This window comes from Corythoichthys intestinalis, chromosome 8, assembly GCF_030265065.1.
Source record: "Corythoichthys intestinalis isolate RoL2023-P3 chromosome 8, ASM3026506v1, whole genome shotgun sequence".
Taxonomy (NCBI): Eukaryota; Metazoa; Chordata; class Actinopteri; order Syngnathiformes; family Syngnathidae; genus Corythoichthys; species Corythoichthys intestinalis.
The window spans coordinates 24,785,134-24,797,926 of record NC_080402.1 but is presented as its reverse complement, the minus strand read 5'-3'; positions in this window follow the sequence as shown (position 1 = coordinate 24,797,926).

The following is a 12,793-nucleotide window of genomic DNA, read 5'->3' as shown; positions in this document are numbered from 1 at the left end:
TTATTGACTGCTAATAGCAAGACTGCCTATAAAAGTGGACTGATGTAGGGAAGTAAAGTGGTCTATGTTATCACATTACATTTTTGAATTTCTCAGGACAGTACGTCTTATTTCTGAGTGAATAGGATACAATTTAGGACTCACTGGTACAATGTAATATGTAGATGTCGTCTACCAAACCTTACCTGTGTTGCTATTTTTTTTTTCTCGAAACGGTGCTGTGGAACTTTAATAACAAATCATTCATTGAGTTTCTGTAATCTCAAAATAGTCATCGAGGAAATGATTTTTGCTACTGCCTGTGACGAGCTCATTAACAATAAGGCCGTTCCCTCAACAGCTAAGCGCGAACATGACACAACATGACATGACGTACACTTTTTTATTTTTTGCACAGGAATGAGGATGCAATATATTTTTTAATTTACGCTGTTAAATTTTTACAGCTCTCTGTCATGTCAGTGTTGTTTGTAAAGATGATAATCAGGACGTGATTTTGTTTAAGGAGTTAAACACTTGTGCTTCACTTTTCTTGAGCTTGAAGATTAAATAAGAAATTTGCATCATTAAATATAGAGGAAAACAGACAAGACTGAAAAAGCAGTTTCTGCTCTTGCACCCTTCTTTAAAATAAACTGCTGTATTTTAAGCCAAAAGAACTGTTGTGTTTGATAGAACAATATGTCTGTATGCTGCCATAGCAGATTCATGGCGCATTAAGCCCCCGAAGTATTTTTAATTGGTCCCTTTTACCCTGGAAACCCCCATTTACAGACGTCGCGCAACCGCTTTTGTTTCAACGCAGCCATAAAACGAAGGTAAGTAATTATATTTATTGTTCAAAATGTCTGTCATTTTTAGCTTGGAATCATTAGTTGATGTCTAATACTTCATTTAAAAAAAAAAAGAAAAACACGACTTTAAAAATTTATTCTCGCATATTTTGAACAAACTACATCACAATGAAAAAATTGGCATCTGTAAAAAAGTCACAGAAATCTACCTAATAACTATTGCTTAATTGTATTTTTTCGTTATTGTCGCATTTTCCTCAATATTTTAGATGATAATCGATCCAAACAAAGAAAAACTGGGGAGGGGGACGTTCAGAAGGATAAATATGTGAAAATGAAAATCTCGATTACTCCTTGATGTCTGCGATTTCTGCATCACGACCCTTGTTATATTACCATGTTTCACCCATAAAATACCCAAAAAATCCAGCTGTGGCCATTAACATCTGTGTCTTGACACTCGATGATACATGCTACATGGAGTTTTTGGTTCGAAACAAGGTAAGTATGCAATAATATCTCGTTAAAATCATGGCGTCTTTAATTCTGCTGCCGCCTGCTCTCACCTCCAGTTAGGGTTTTGCTGTTTAAAAATTTTTATTTTTAAATGCCCTCCTGTTTTTTTTCCGTCAGAAAATTGACATTTTAAGCTTTCCAATGATTTATCACACGTGCATATCGGACAATTTTGAAATTTGGACAAATTGGGGGTCTCAGAGCGGCATTTCAAGTCACCGAATTGTTTTCCGCCATATAAAAAAGTGTAGGACCATTGTACAACTATTTCATTTTCCCTGTAAGCCCGATCCACTTAAAACGTCCACACGGTTGTATACCATGAACATTGAGTATGAAACCATGAGGCGTACACGCAACCACATTGTAGTAATCTTGCTGAGTCACAATAAAAATGGCCAAATAGAAGGATGAGGCTGTAACCGAATTTTGAATGTGTGTTTTGATATGTGTTTGTGTGTCAGGGTGTTACTGTTTGTCAGGGAAGGTCAGGCGCCACAGTTTGGGTGTGACCGCCAATGTCCTGTCAGCACATCCAGCGTCCACAAAATGTCTCTCTCTTTCTTCTCCTCCCTTCCTCCGAGCCAGGGTGTAACCAGGACTCCACTTGTCACTTACTCACATCTGTAACTGGCCAGGAAGGAGGGCGGGGGGGTCTCTTTGTGTGTGTCTATTCCTATTCTGGTGATTCTACAAAGCGGAGATTTGACGCTTTCAGTTGGCTCCAACATTTCCCGTAGTTTTCTTATTGTACTCAAGTAGATAAGTACTTTCCCCCCAGTGTTTTCTGAAGTTCTTCAGTATTTTTTAAACTTTCTTTTTAAGTTATGAAATTTTAATACATGATTTTGTCTTTTGGGTTCCCTTCTTAGGCGATGAGTGGTGAGCACGTCACAGTTTTGAGATCTCGGTTCAACCTTTGTGTGTTTGAAGTCTGCCCATATTTTTGCAAGTGGATAAAATTTGACCTGTGATTTAACTTAGTCTGTACATACAGTGGGGAGAACAAGTATTTGATGCACTGCCAATGGGTTTTCCCATTGACTGTATCAAATACTTGTTCTCCCCGCTGTATATACAAAACATTTTCATTATATTGTTTTCGTGTCCAAATTAACCAGTTTAAGTTTGAGTAGGCTATGAAAAATATTATTTTTCCAATCTTGAATATGAGTCCATTTTGACCTGAACACAATACGTATCAATCCAGGCCTTTGGACTTCTTGTGTGGAGTTTGCTTGTTCTTCCCATGCCTGGGTGGGTTTTCTTCGGGTACTCACGCTTCCACATCCCTGAAACATGCATGGCTGATTGAACACTCTAAATTCTCCATAGTAATTGTAAATATGAAAGCTTGTTTGTATATGGCGGAAAACACTCAGGTGACTTGAAGTTCTGCTCTGAGACCCACACTTTAGCCAACTTTCAAAATTGTCCGATATGCATGTGTGTTGTGTGATACATCATTGGAAAGCTTAAAATCTCAATTTTCATGGGGAAGAAAATTTTGAACCGGAGAGCATTTAAATTTTTTTTTTTTTTTTTTTTTTTTTAAACAGCAAAACCCTACCTGGAGGTGAGAGCACGCGAGAGCAGAATTACAGACGCCATGACTTTAACGAGATATTATCGCGTACTTACATTGTTTCGATCTAAAAACTCCATGTAGCATGTATCACTGAGTGTCAAGACACAGCTGTGAATGGCCACAGCTGGATTTTTGGGGGATTTTATGGGTGAAACATGGTAATATAACAAGGGTCGCGATGCAGAAATCGCAGACATCAAGGAGTGGTTGAGATTTTCTTTTTCATATATTTACCCTTTTAAACTTTTTTTTTTTTTTTTCAATTTTTCTTTGTTTGGATCAATTATTTATCATTAACACATCGGAGAAAATGCAACAGTAACAAAAAAAAAAAAAAAAACAATTAAGCAATAGTTTGGAGGTAGATATCCATTTACAGACGCAGTTTTTTTTCATTGTGACATAATTTGTTTAAAAATTTAAAATATGTGAGTGAATAATTTTTTTAAAGTCGTCTTTTATTTTCTAATACGAAATATTAGACATCAATTCTAAGCTAAAACGACAGACATTTTGAATAATAAATATAATTACCTTTGTTTTATGGCGGGTCGAAACACAAGCGGTTGCGCGACGTCTGTAAACGGGGGTTTTCAGGGTAAAACGGACAAATTAAAAATAGTTCGGGGGCTTAATCCGCCGTGAGTCTTCTATGGCAGCATATAGACATATTGTTCTATCAAACACAACAGTTGTTTTGGCTCAAAATCAGGGGTCGCGTTAACCGAATATTTTCCGTCGTTGACCGGTTTTTTAAAACGGTGACGGAAAAAACTGAAGTCCATCCGTCATTTTGACAGGTTGCAATTCACACCCCAGACCACAGGGTGGCGAGTGGGCATATTAATTAGCTATTGTCTCTCTTGATGCATGACGTCGATGACCTTACTCGGAAAAATGTCAAGGCAACTGAGTGTTTGCCTGGCACGGCCAGATTGTTCTCCCTGAATTTTTCAAACACTGAGAGAAAAGTCTGGGACACAGCCTCTCGAGTAGGTACAAAATCAATCGACAAATCAGATTAGTTTATTTGCGTGACGTGTTCTTCACGAGCAACGTCATCCTTAACCATGTGTGTAGGTAAGAGTGTATGAGTGACAGAAAGCTGGTTTCTTGAACAATACAGCTGTCTGTTGGTTATTTCTGAAGCATGAGGAGGAAACGCTACTCCCCATAAGGGGTGGGGAGCCCATTCATTGAGACGACACCCAGTAAACACACACATTCACACACACACAAACAGCCATTTTTGTTAGGGGTGCACCCTTCCCACAACCACAAATATAGTCTGAATCATTAAACTTTAGCATTACAATTCTCACTTCAAACTGCCATCAGGACTTTAAATTCTCAATGCAGATTTTTAGTGTAGCTAATTTTTATTGTAGCCTACATTTAAACGGCTGGCATTTGATAATCTTATGGTGGAGCCTCTGAACTTGTACATTTGAAGTTGAACTGAGAAATTTCCTCAAAAGTCACTCAAAAACATGGATGTCGAACCACCATTTATGATGTGCAATGATTCAATGTCACGTGATATCACACGTGAACTCAGCTCAGTGAGCATCCAAAGCTTGCCGCAAACTCGCATCAGTGATAGCAAAGAGAATCAATTTGTCATAAAATTTGAGATGATTCATTTTAAATGCATAATATTTGTATTTAAAAAATACATATATATTTACGTAGCTTTTGCTGTATTACATCATATGTATTAAAAAAATACATATACAGTACTGTGCAAAAGTTTTAGGCAGGACACTTGCCTAAAACTTTTGCACAGTACTGTATATATATATTTTTTAATTATTAAATTTATTAGGATCATGGAAGCTTCCACTTGGGGAAAATATATACATACAGTATATCCTGTATATACATGATACTGTATAATAAAAATATACAGTAATGTGCAAAAGTTTTAGGCAGGTGTCCTGCCTAAAACTTTTGCACAGAACTGTATATTTACGTAGCTTTTGCTGTATTACATCATATGTTATTAAAATATTTGAAATTCAAAATACTGTAATTTACAAATTATAATGCATTACTTTTTTCCTTCGCTTTGAACCCTGTGGTCCTCTGCAGTTTAGATGTGAACAAATAGTTTTCTTGCATAATTTTTTAACTATGGCTTATAGTCAGGTGTGCCTTATAGTCCAAAATTTATAGTAATACAACTGCAAAATAAGATTAATAAAAAATGTTTAGTCTTGAAATCAACCATTTTTTTCTATCTACCTCATCTACAAATGACCTAGCCCATCATGGTAAAAATCAACTGATCTTTGAACACTAATGTTTAATGATATAGGCGTGGGGGGGGGGGGGGTATATTCTGAGTGTACAAATTATTATTTTTTAAATCAATTACCTAATTCACTACCAATGACGTATGAGCAACATTGTTTATGATGTTCATCTGCTCATAACTAAAGAATGAAAAAGAGAAGAAACTTTTTAATGATGAAACATTGTAATCTAATCTTTCTTTTTGTAAATTCTGTGTTCATGTAGCCAGAAAACAATCATCTGTGGCACTTGAAAGAAGGGGATGTCTTGTGACAAATGGCTAGGTGAGTTAATTTTACATCAATATTTTAAATGTGGTCATTTTGTTAAAATGAGTAATGTGGAGCCTGTCAAGTAGTATTGGCCTGTAAAAAACAAAAGACAACAACTAAATTTAATAAAGAAAGTGTGTAGCACCGTACATGGATCCCTTGCTACTTCGCGCTTCAAAGTTCGCGCCCTCAGTCAGTTGCAGATTTTTTTTCCAATTAAAAAAATTAATAACTACAGATGAGCAGATCCGATCACGCAGTCTCACTCCCTCGTGATGCTATTCTTGGTCAGGCAGTGCACTGGAGTTGTTATTAAAGTTAACGATGATGGACAGACGTTAAGGTTTGATCTTGCCAGAGAAGCTTGAAAGCCGAAACTTCAAAGCGCTGCATGCGTCAATCATCGTTTAGCTTGTTAAACAATTGTTTGTGGCAACTCATTGTGTGTAAGTGAGCAGCTTGAGCGGATTTGAGTGGACTTACTCAATGAAGCATTTAATAAAGACAAGCATTTTTCTACTTGGTCTTGTTTAAAGTGATCCTCTAACTTAAATACATGTAGGCTCTAATAAACCACAATTGTTCTCTTGTACTAAAAAATGTTTTTAGAAACACATAAAATGTTAAATCAATGGCAATATTTTATAATATTTAGTACATATTTTGACCGTTAGTTGACGCCATGGTTTGCGGGCTCGCAGTGATGACGTCAATGGCATCTTTCCAAATGTGTAGCGTGTCAACAATTGCTTTTTGCTGCCTAAACTCGCGAAGTAAAATGCCACGATGTGCTGCTTTTGGATGCAATTTGCGGTCAAATGGAAGCAAGAGGAGTGAAGTGAGTGGTCAAGGTGGAATTATTATTTTTAGTGAATAAATGTGCATAAGTGGAAGGTTCTCCCCCTTTTTGGTCCCTGTGTGCACGTATCCTACCCACCACGCGTTGCAACTGGCGCCCGAACATGTATCCTGGATCCTCAGTCAAGCAAGGTCCCACCGCGTCTGCAATATTGGTTTCGGATCTCTCCATTGTTTTGATTCGTCGGTCCCACCGCGGCTTTTCGGATCAGTCTATTTTGTGGAATCGACGGCTGGAACATTGCCATGGGATCGGTCTAATTCCTGGATCTTCGAGTGAGTAAAAAACGCTGATTTGGATTACTATTGCGATCTTTTTTGTTGACTATTCTTCGTGGGAGTTTTCCCCAAATCATACTAAATAATGAATGCACTATGGCACGCTACAGTGACGACAGTGACTGACGTGGCCCTTACAACAATGTTGGAGTTCGTCAGGGAACACGGGTTTGCGTACTGCTGAGCTCCCCAGTGAAGAGTGGTCAAGGTGGAAATATTATTTTTTTGTGAATAAATGTGCATAAGTGGAAGCTTTTCCCCTTTTTGGTACTTTTATACACGTATCCTAGCTACCACGCGTTACAATGTACAAGACATGGATTACACAAGGTGTGCTCTTTGGCCTGTACTGTAAGCACATGACAGCTCTGGATGCTAACAATCTACATAATTATATCAGGATGTTTGAAAACGCAATATGCTTACCTTGAATATCTGCTAATAAAACCGGAGTTCCCAACACTCTCGCTCCCAACCCGAGTTCCCAATAGCACTCTGTCGCTCTGTTGCCATTGAGACAGCGAGTGCATCACCAGTTTTGCCCAACTTTTGTCTGATCAGGTATTTGCTGCACGTATTTCCCCCTGAAGCTCGGCTTGTGAACGACCGACAGTGCTGTCCTGCTCTTCACTTTTCAGATCTGGTTCAAATAGGAAGGGTAGAACTGACGACATGTTGGGAAAGCTAACTATTGACACGCTGGAATTTCGGCATCGGGCCAGTGACGTCACGCACTGCGACGTAACAAGAATGGCGACCTATCACTTAAAATAATTTTATAAACTTTATTAAAACAAAAACATTAAGAGGGGTTTTAATATCAAATTATGATAACTCATACTAACATTTATCTTATAAGAATTACTTGTCTTAAAAATAGAGGATCCCTTTAAAAATAATTTGGTGGGACAGTAACATGTTTAAAACTTACATAATTATTAAATTTGAAGTGCTTAAAAACCATTTATTAATATAAATTAGGGATTTCAAAATTATCGCGTTAACGGGCGGTAATGAATTTTTTTCATTGATCACGTTAAAATACTTGACGCAATTACCGCACATGCCCCGCTCCAACAGATTAAAATGACAGCACAGTAACATGTCCATTTGTTACTTGTGTTTTTTGTCTCCCTCTGCTGGTGCTTTGGTGCGACTGAATTTATGGGTTTAAGCACAATGAGCATTGTGTAATTATTGACATCAACAATGGCGAGCTACTAGTTTATTTTTTTGATTGAAAATTTTACAAATTTTATCTAAACGAAAACATTAAGAGGGGTTTTAATATAAAATTTCTATAACTTGTACTAACATTTATTCTTTAAGAACTACAAGTCTTTCTATCCATGGATCGCTTTAACAGAATGTTAATGGTAATGCTTTCTTGTTGATTTATTGTAATAATAAACAAATACAGTACTTATGTACAGTATGTTCAATGTATATATCCGTCTTGTGTCTTATCTTTCCATTCCAACAATAATTTACAGAAAAATATGGCATATTTTATAGATGGTTTGAATTGTGATTAATTACAATTAATTTTCAAGCTGTGATTAACTCGATTAAAAATTTTAATCGTTTGACAGCCCTAATATAAATATATACATATATAAAAGTTTTGGGTTTTTTTTATTTAGGGCTGTCAAAATTATCACGTTAACGGGCATTAATTAATTTTTTTAATTAATCACGTTAAAATATTTGACGCAATTAACGCAGATGTCCCGCTCAGACAGATTTAAATGACAGTACACTGAAACGCTCACTTGTTGTTATAGAGTTTTGCCGCCCTCTGCTGGCGCTTGGGTGAATGACCATCTCGCATATTGCCTCAAACAGATTACATCATATGAGGCCGTTTATGGACATTAAGAGTGAAGAGAATGCCACCGGCCGCTTGGGGGCAGCGCCGGTCCATACTCATGTTATTTCTTCTAAATGTGGGAGAATTTGTAGTTGTGAGACGTTTATGCTGTATTCACAATGCAATGCAAATTGCTATTTGTACTCCACACATATTTCGGTAAGTTTTCTTTCTTTTAGTGGCAATTATGTGTCTCTTGTTGTATTTTGGGTAAGATATGTACAAATATATGTTATACAGTAGAGGCGAGTGGACACAGGCATTCTTTGGACCGCACCGTTTATTGGCAACTCCTTCACAACAAACATACAGTGGGGAGAACAAGTATTTGATACACTGCCAATGGGAAAACCCACTGGCAGTGTATCAAATACTTGTTCTCCCCACTGTAAGTATCGTTTAGTGAAAGCACAACAAAAATAATATTCCTATCTCTCACCAAAAAGAAAAGAAAAGCACTTCAGTCTATAGTAATGAGGTCCTATTCTGACACACAGTTAAACAACAATGAAAAATGAACGGCATTCCATATCAAAATAGCTATGCAAAATACACGTAAAACTTAAGACTTTGGTCACTCTATTTTTATTATTGTTATTTTTATTCCTCTTATTATTATATTAACTCTACTTTTGATTGAAAATTTTACAAATTTTATTAAAACAAAAACATGAAGAGGGGTTTTAATATAAAATTACTATAACTTGTAACTATAACATTTATCGTTTAAGAACTACAAGTCTTTCTATCCTTGGATCACTTTAACAGAAAGAATGTTAATGTCATTTGTGGATTTATTGTTACAATAAACAAATAGAGTACTTATGTACAGTATGTTGTATGTATATATCCGTCGTGTGTCTTATCTTTCCATTCCAACAATAATTTACAGAAAAATATGGCATATTTTAGAGATGGTTTGAATTGCGATTAATTGCGATGAATTACGATTAATTAATTTTTAAGCTGTAATTAACTCGATTAAAAATTTTAATCGTTTGACAGCCCTATTTTAATTATACTTTGGGGGAAAAAATGTGAAAAACATGTCTTATATGTATCTCTTTCCAATTCTAAATCTGAATAAATATATTAAACACACACACACGCAAAAAGTACTACTTCGCTACTTCGCGGTTTTTCACTAATCGTGGCAGGTTCTGGTCCCCATTAACCACGAAAAACGAGGGATCACTGTATAGTGGTACCTTGATTTATGAGTGATCTAACAAGTTTTAGAGAGATGAGCTCTTGCTCATTTTTTTTCATGAGTTGCATCAAATTTATAGGTACAATATAATAATATTCACACGGTGTATTTTTAATCATCTGCAAAAATGAGCAGTATTACAGTAACTTGAGTAGTTTGCATTTAATTGTACAGTATTTATTATACTGCCTCCTGATAGCATCGGCATGCCCAGCAAACGGCGACTATAGAGCATCATAAATCAACTCTTGATTTTAATTTGGAATGAAGGAATTTGTAACCTCGTGATCATCAGCCATCCTAAGCATGGTCAAGTTACAAAGATACATATTGTCACTGATTCTACTACAATGATTATCTTGAGCAATTAACTCCTTATTGATAATATTTTACTAAGGCAACTAGTGAGCTCATCGTTAGTTTTCTGTAACCTACGTTAGGCATAAAAATATGATAATGGAATTGTTGTTTCAATCATGAGTGACATCGACAACCACCACTGTACAGTAAATATGCAGATATTCACTGCACTCTGTCCTCTTTCTTTTCTAAACGCCTTACGTCAATCTTCTCTAACAACAAAGTAGTTTGCTAAGCAATAGAAAAAACAAACCTACTTTTTCACTTTTGTTGCAGGATGTTTTTTATTTTTTTTCATTTCAGCCGTGATGTAATTTGGGATTCTGTTGGCTTTGTGAGGATTAGGAATGATAAATCATGCTTTGACGCAACCTAGATGGAGTAGTGCTCAATTTAGCAGTAACCTGTGCTGCATCAGTCACAACGCTTTTGCCAAGACAGCTTCAGATAATCCTGGCCAAGACAACGCCTCAAGGAAGCATTCCCTAATTCAATAAAATATTGGCATGGAACAGGAGTTCAGTATATCCAAATAGATTTTAAAAGCTAACTAGTAAAAAGCAAAACAAAAACTAGAGGAATTCTGTCATATGTGTACAATCAATAGTTGATTAATCATGACTTGAAGCAATCGAGAGTACTATTTAGCCACGAGCTGCCACAAGCAGGCATTGTTGACTCATTTCCAGCTTGTTTGGCAATTAAAGAAGAAGAACAACTAGGGTTAGATCTCTTTCCTTAGGCTTGGTTAATACCGCAGGTCTTAATGCACGTATCAGATTTTTTCGTGTTTTTCCCACTGGGAAAAGTTGCATAAAAGTAGAGCATTTCAAATCCGATCTAGATCACTTTTGTATGTGGTTAAAATCCCATCTGGGGCACACTTTTACAGAATGTGGCTGCGGTCTGAACTGTCAAGTTCCCCAAATCGGAATTCATGCAGCAATTACGTCTGCAAAGAGTGAGAGAGACAGGGCGCTACGGTATTGATGGAGCTATGTATTAGCGTTAGCGCTTAGCTTGAACGCGGCTTTTAGAGAAGAGGCGGGCTTGACGACAGTTATATAAAAATATAATGTGGGGGGGATAAGCCTGAGAATGCACGTTTTTTTTCCTTTTATAATTGCTTACTTGGCCGAGAGTCGAGGCAAACTGTACGTATGTGCGTGCGTCATGCATGCTATTAATCCATATAAACTTTGAATATAGCCTAATCAGGAGATTATTTATGCCTGTTATTTGTGTCTTCTTTTTGGAAATCAAAACGACGTTGAGCTAGCATGTGTAGTCATTTGTTTTGATTCTCCTGCACATGCGGGTCGGTTTGCTCAGCGCATCTCGGACTTATTGCGAATTAGTGCGCATGCGTGATACTTGAATGGGTTCAATGGAAAAAGGCAGTCTGAAAGGGCACGCCAAAAAAACAGATATGATAAAAAATCTGAATTGTGCATTAAGACCTGCGGTATGAACCTAACCTTACAACTTTTCTAGCGACTCTTGAACTACGACCTTGTAGTCACTCTCAAGCAGTCATATTATTTAGCATCTTGCTCTCAACAATGAGGCTTCATCCAGGAGCTAACATCTGACAAACAGCTGATGTTTCCTGTCCTGTACAGCGTTTCCTCCACATACGATCCTTTTTACATCGACGTAAAATTGACTCGTCATGTCTCTCAACATAAGACGACATGCTCGAAATACGATGATTTATATAGGCGTCGCAATTTCATTGTTTTCCCGCGAGATGGACGCACGCCTGTTTTTTTTTGTGAGAGAAATCAACATTGGTCCCAAGAAGGTTAGTGTAGATGGTGAAAAAGGGAAAAAGGTGACGCTTAGTATTGAAATTAAAGTGGAAATGAGTAAATCAGTAAATTTGCTCGACGATACAGCCGGTGTTCTGCAACTCCTTGCTACACGGCGAGACGTCTACACAATGACCAGAGCACTTGTGCGTGCATGCGCAGTTAAAAGCGCTGAGTACTTAATATTTTAGTTTTTATTGAGTCTTTTATCGCCTTTTTATTGCTTCAACATACTTTTTGCATGTATTTCTCATACTTTTAAGCATTGTGTTTTCCTGTGGTAGCTTTAAAGCAGGGTGTTGATCTGTTGACCACATTAGTCACGTAGTGTATTTCAACCACCCTTAGTTGATATTGCTACGTTCTGGTTCATTCCTTCCGTATGCATCCAAACAAAACAAGCTGAAAGTGCACAGTAGTACTTTAGGTGTCAAATTTGCCTCTTGTAGGACGTTTCGCCATTGTAGCACATTTTGGCAGAACACCGGAATATATCTACAATCTCGACCGTCGTCCTCCAACCTCCGTTCGTCAGCCTTTGTAAGTTTAGGCGAGCGTCAGCAACCAGCAGCTGTAGAGCCACATGCGCCTCTTAACTCATTTGCTCCCAAAAACGTATAAATACGTTCTATTTTTAATTGTTTCAGTGTCCCAAAAACATTTTTATACGTCTTTTACATTTTTTTTCACAAGAGACATCTCTAGGTTCTGATGCAACTTTGCTCCGAAGAACAACGCTGAAAATCCATTTTAAAGCAATAAAACTGGCCACTGGAGGGCAGTAGCGTATTTGGTAAGAATTCATATCGTACCATGAAAGGAAATTAATGAAGAGAAATAGTCAGGAAACCGAAGTTGGAAGAAGAAGCGTGAGAAAAATGTGGAGAACGATGTAAAACACAAGGCACATGCCCCACACAAGTTCCCTAGGTGAATTCTG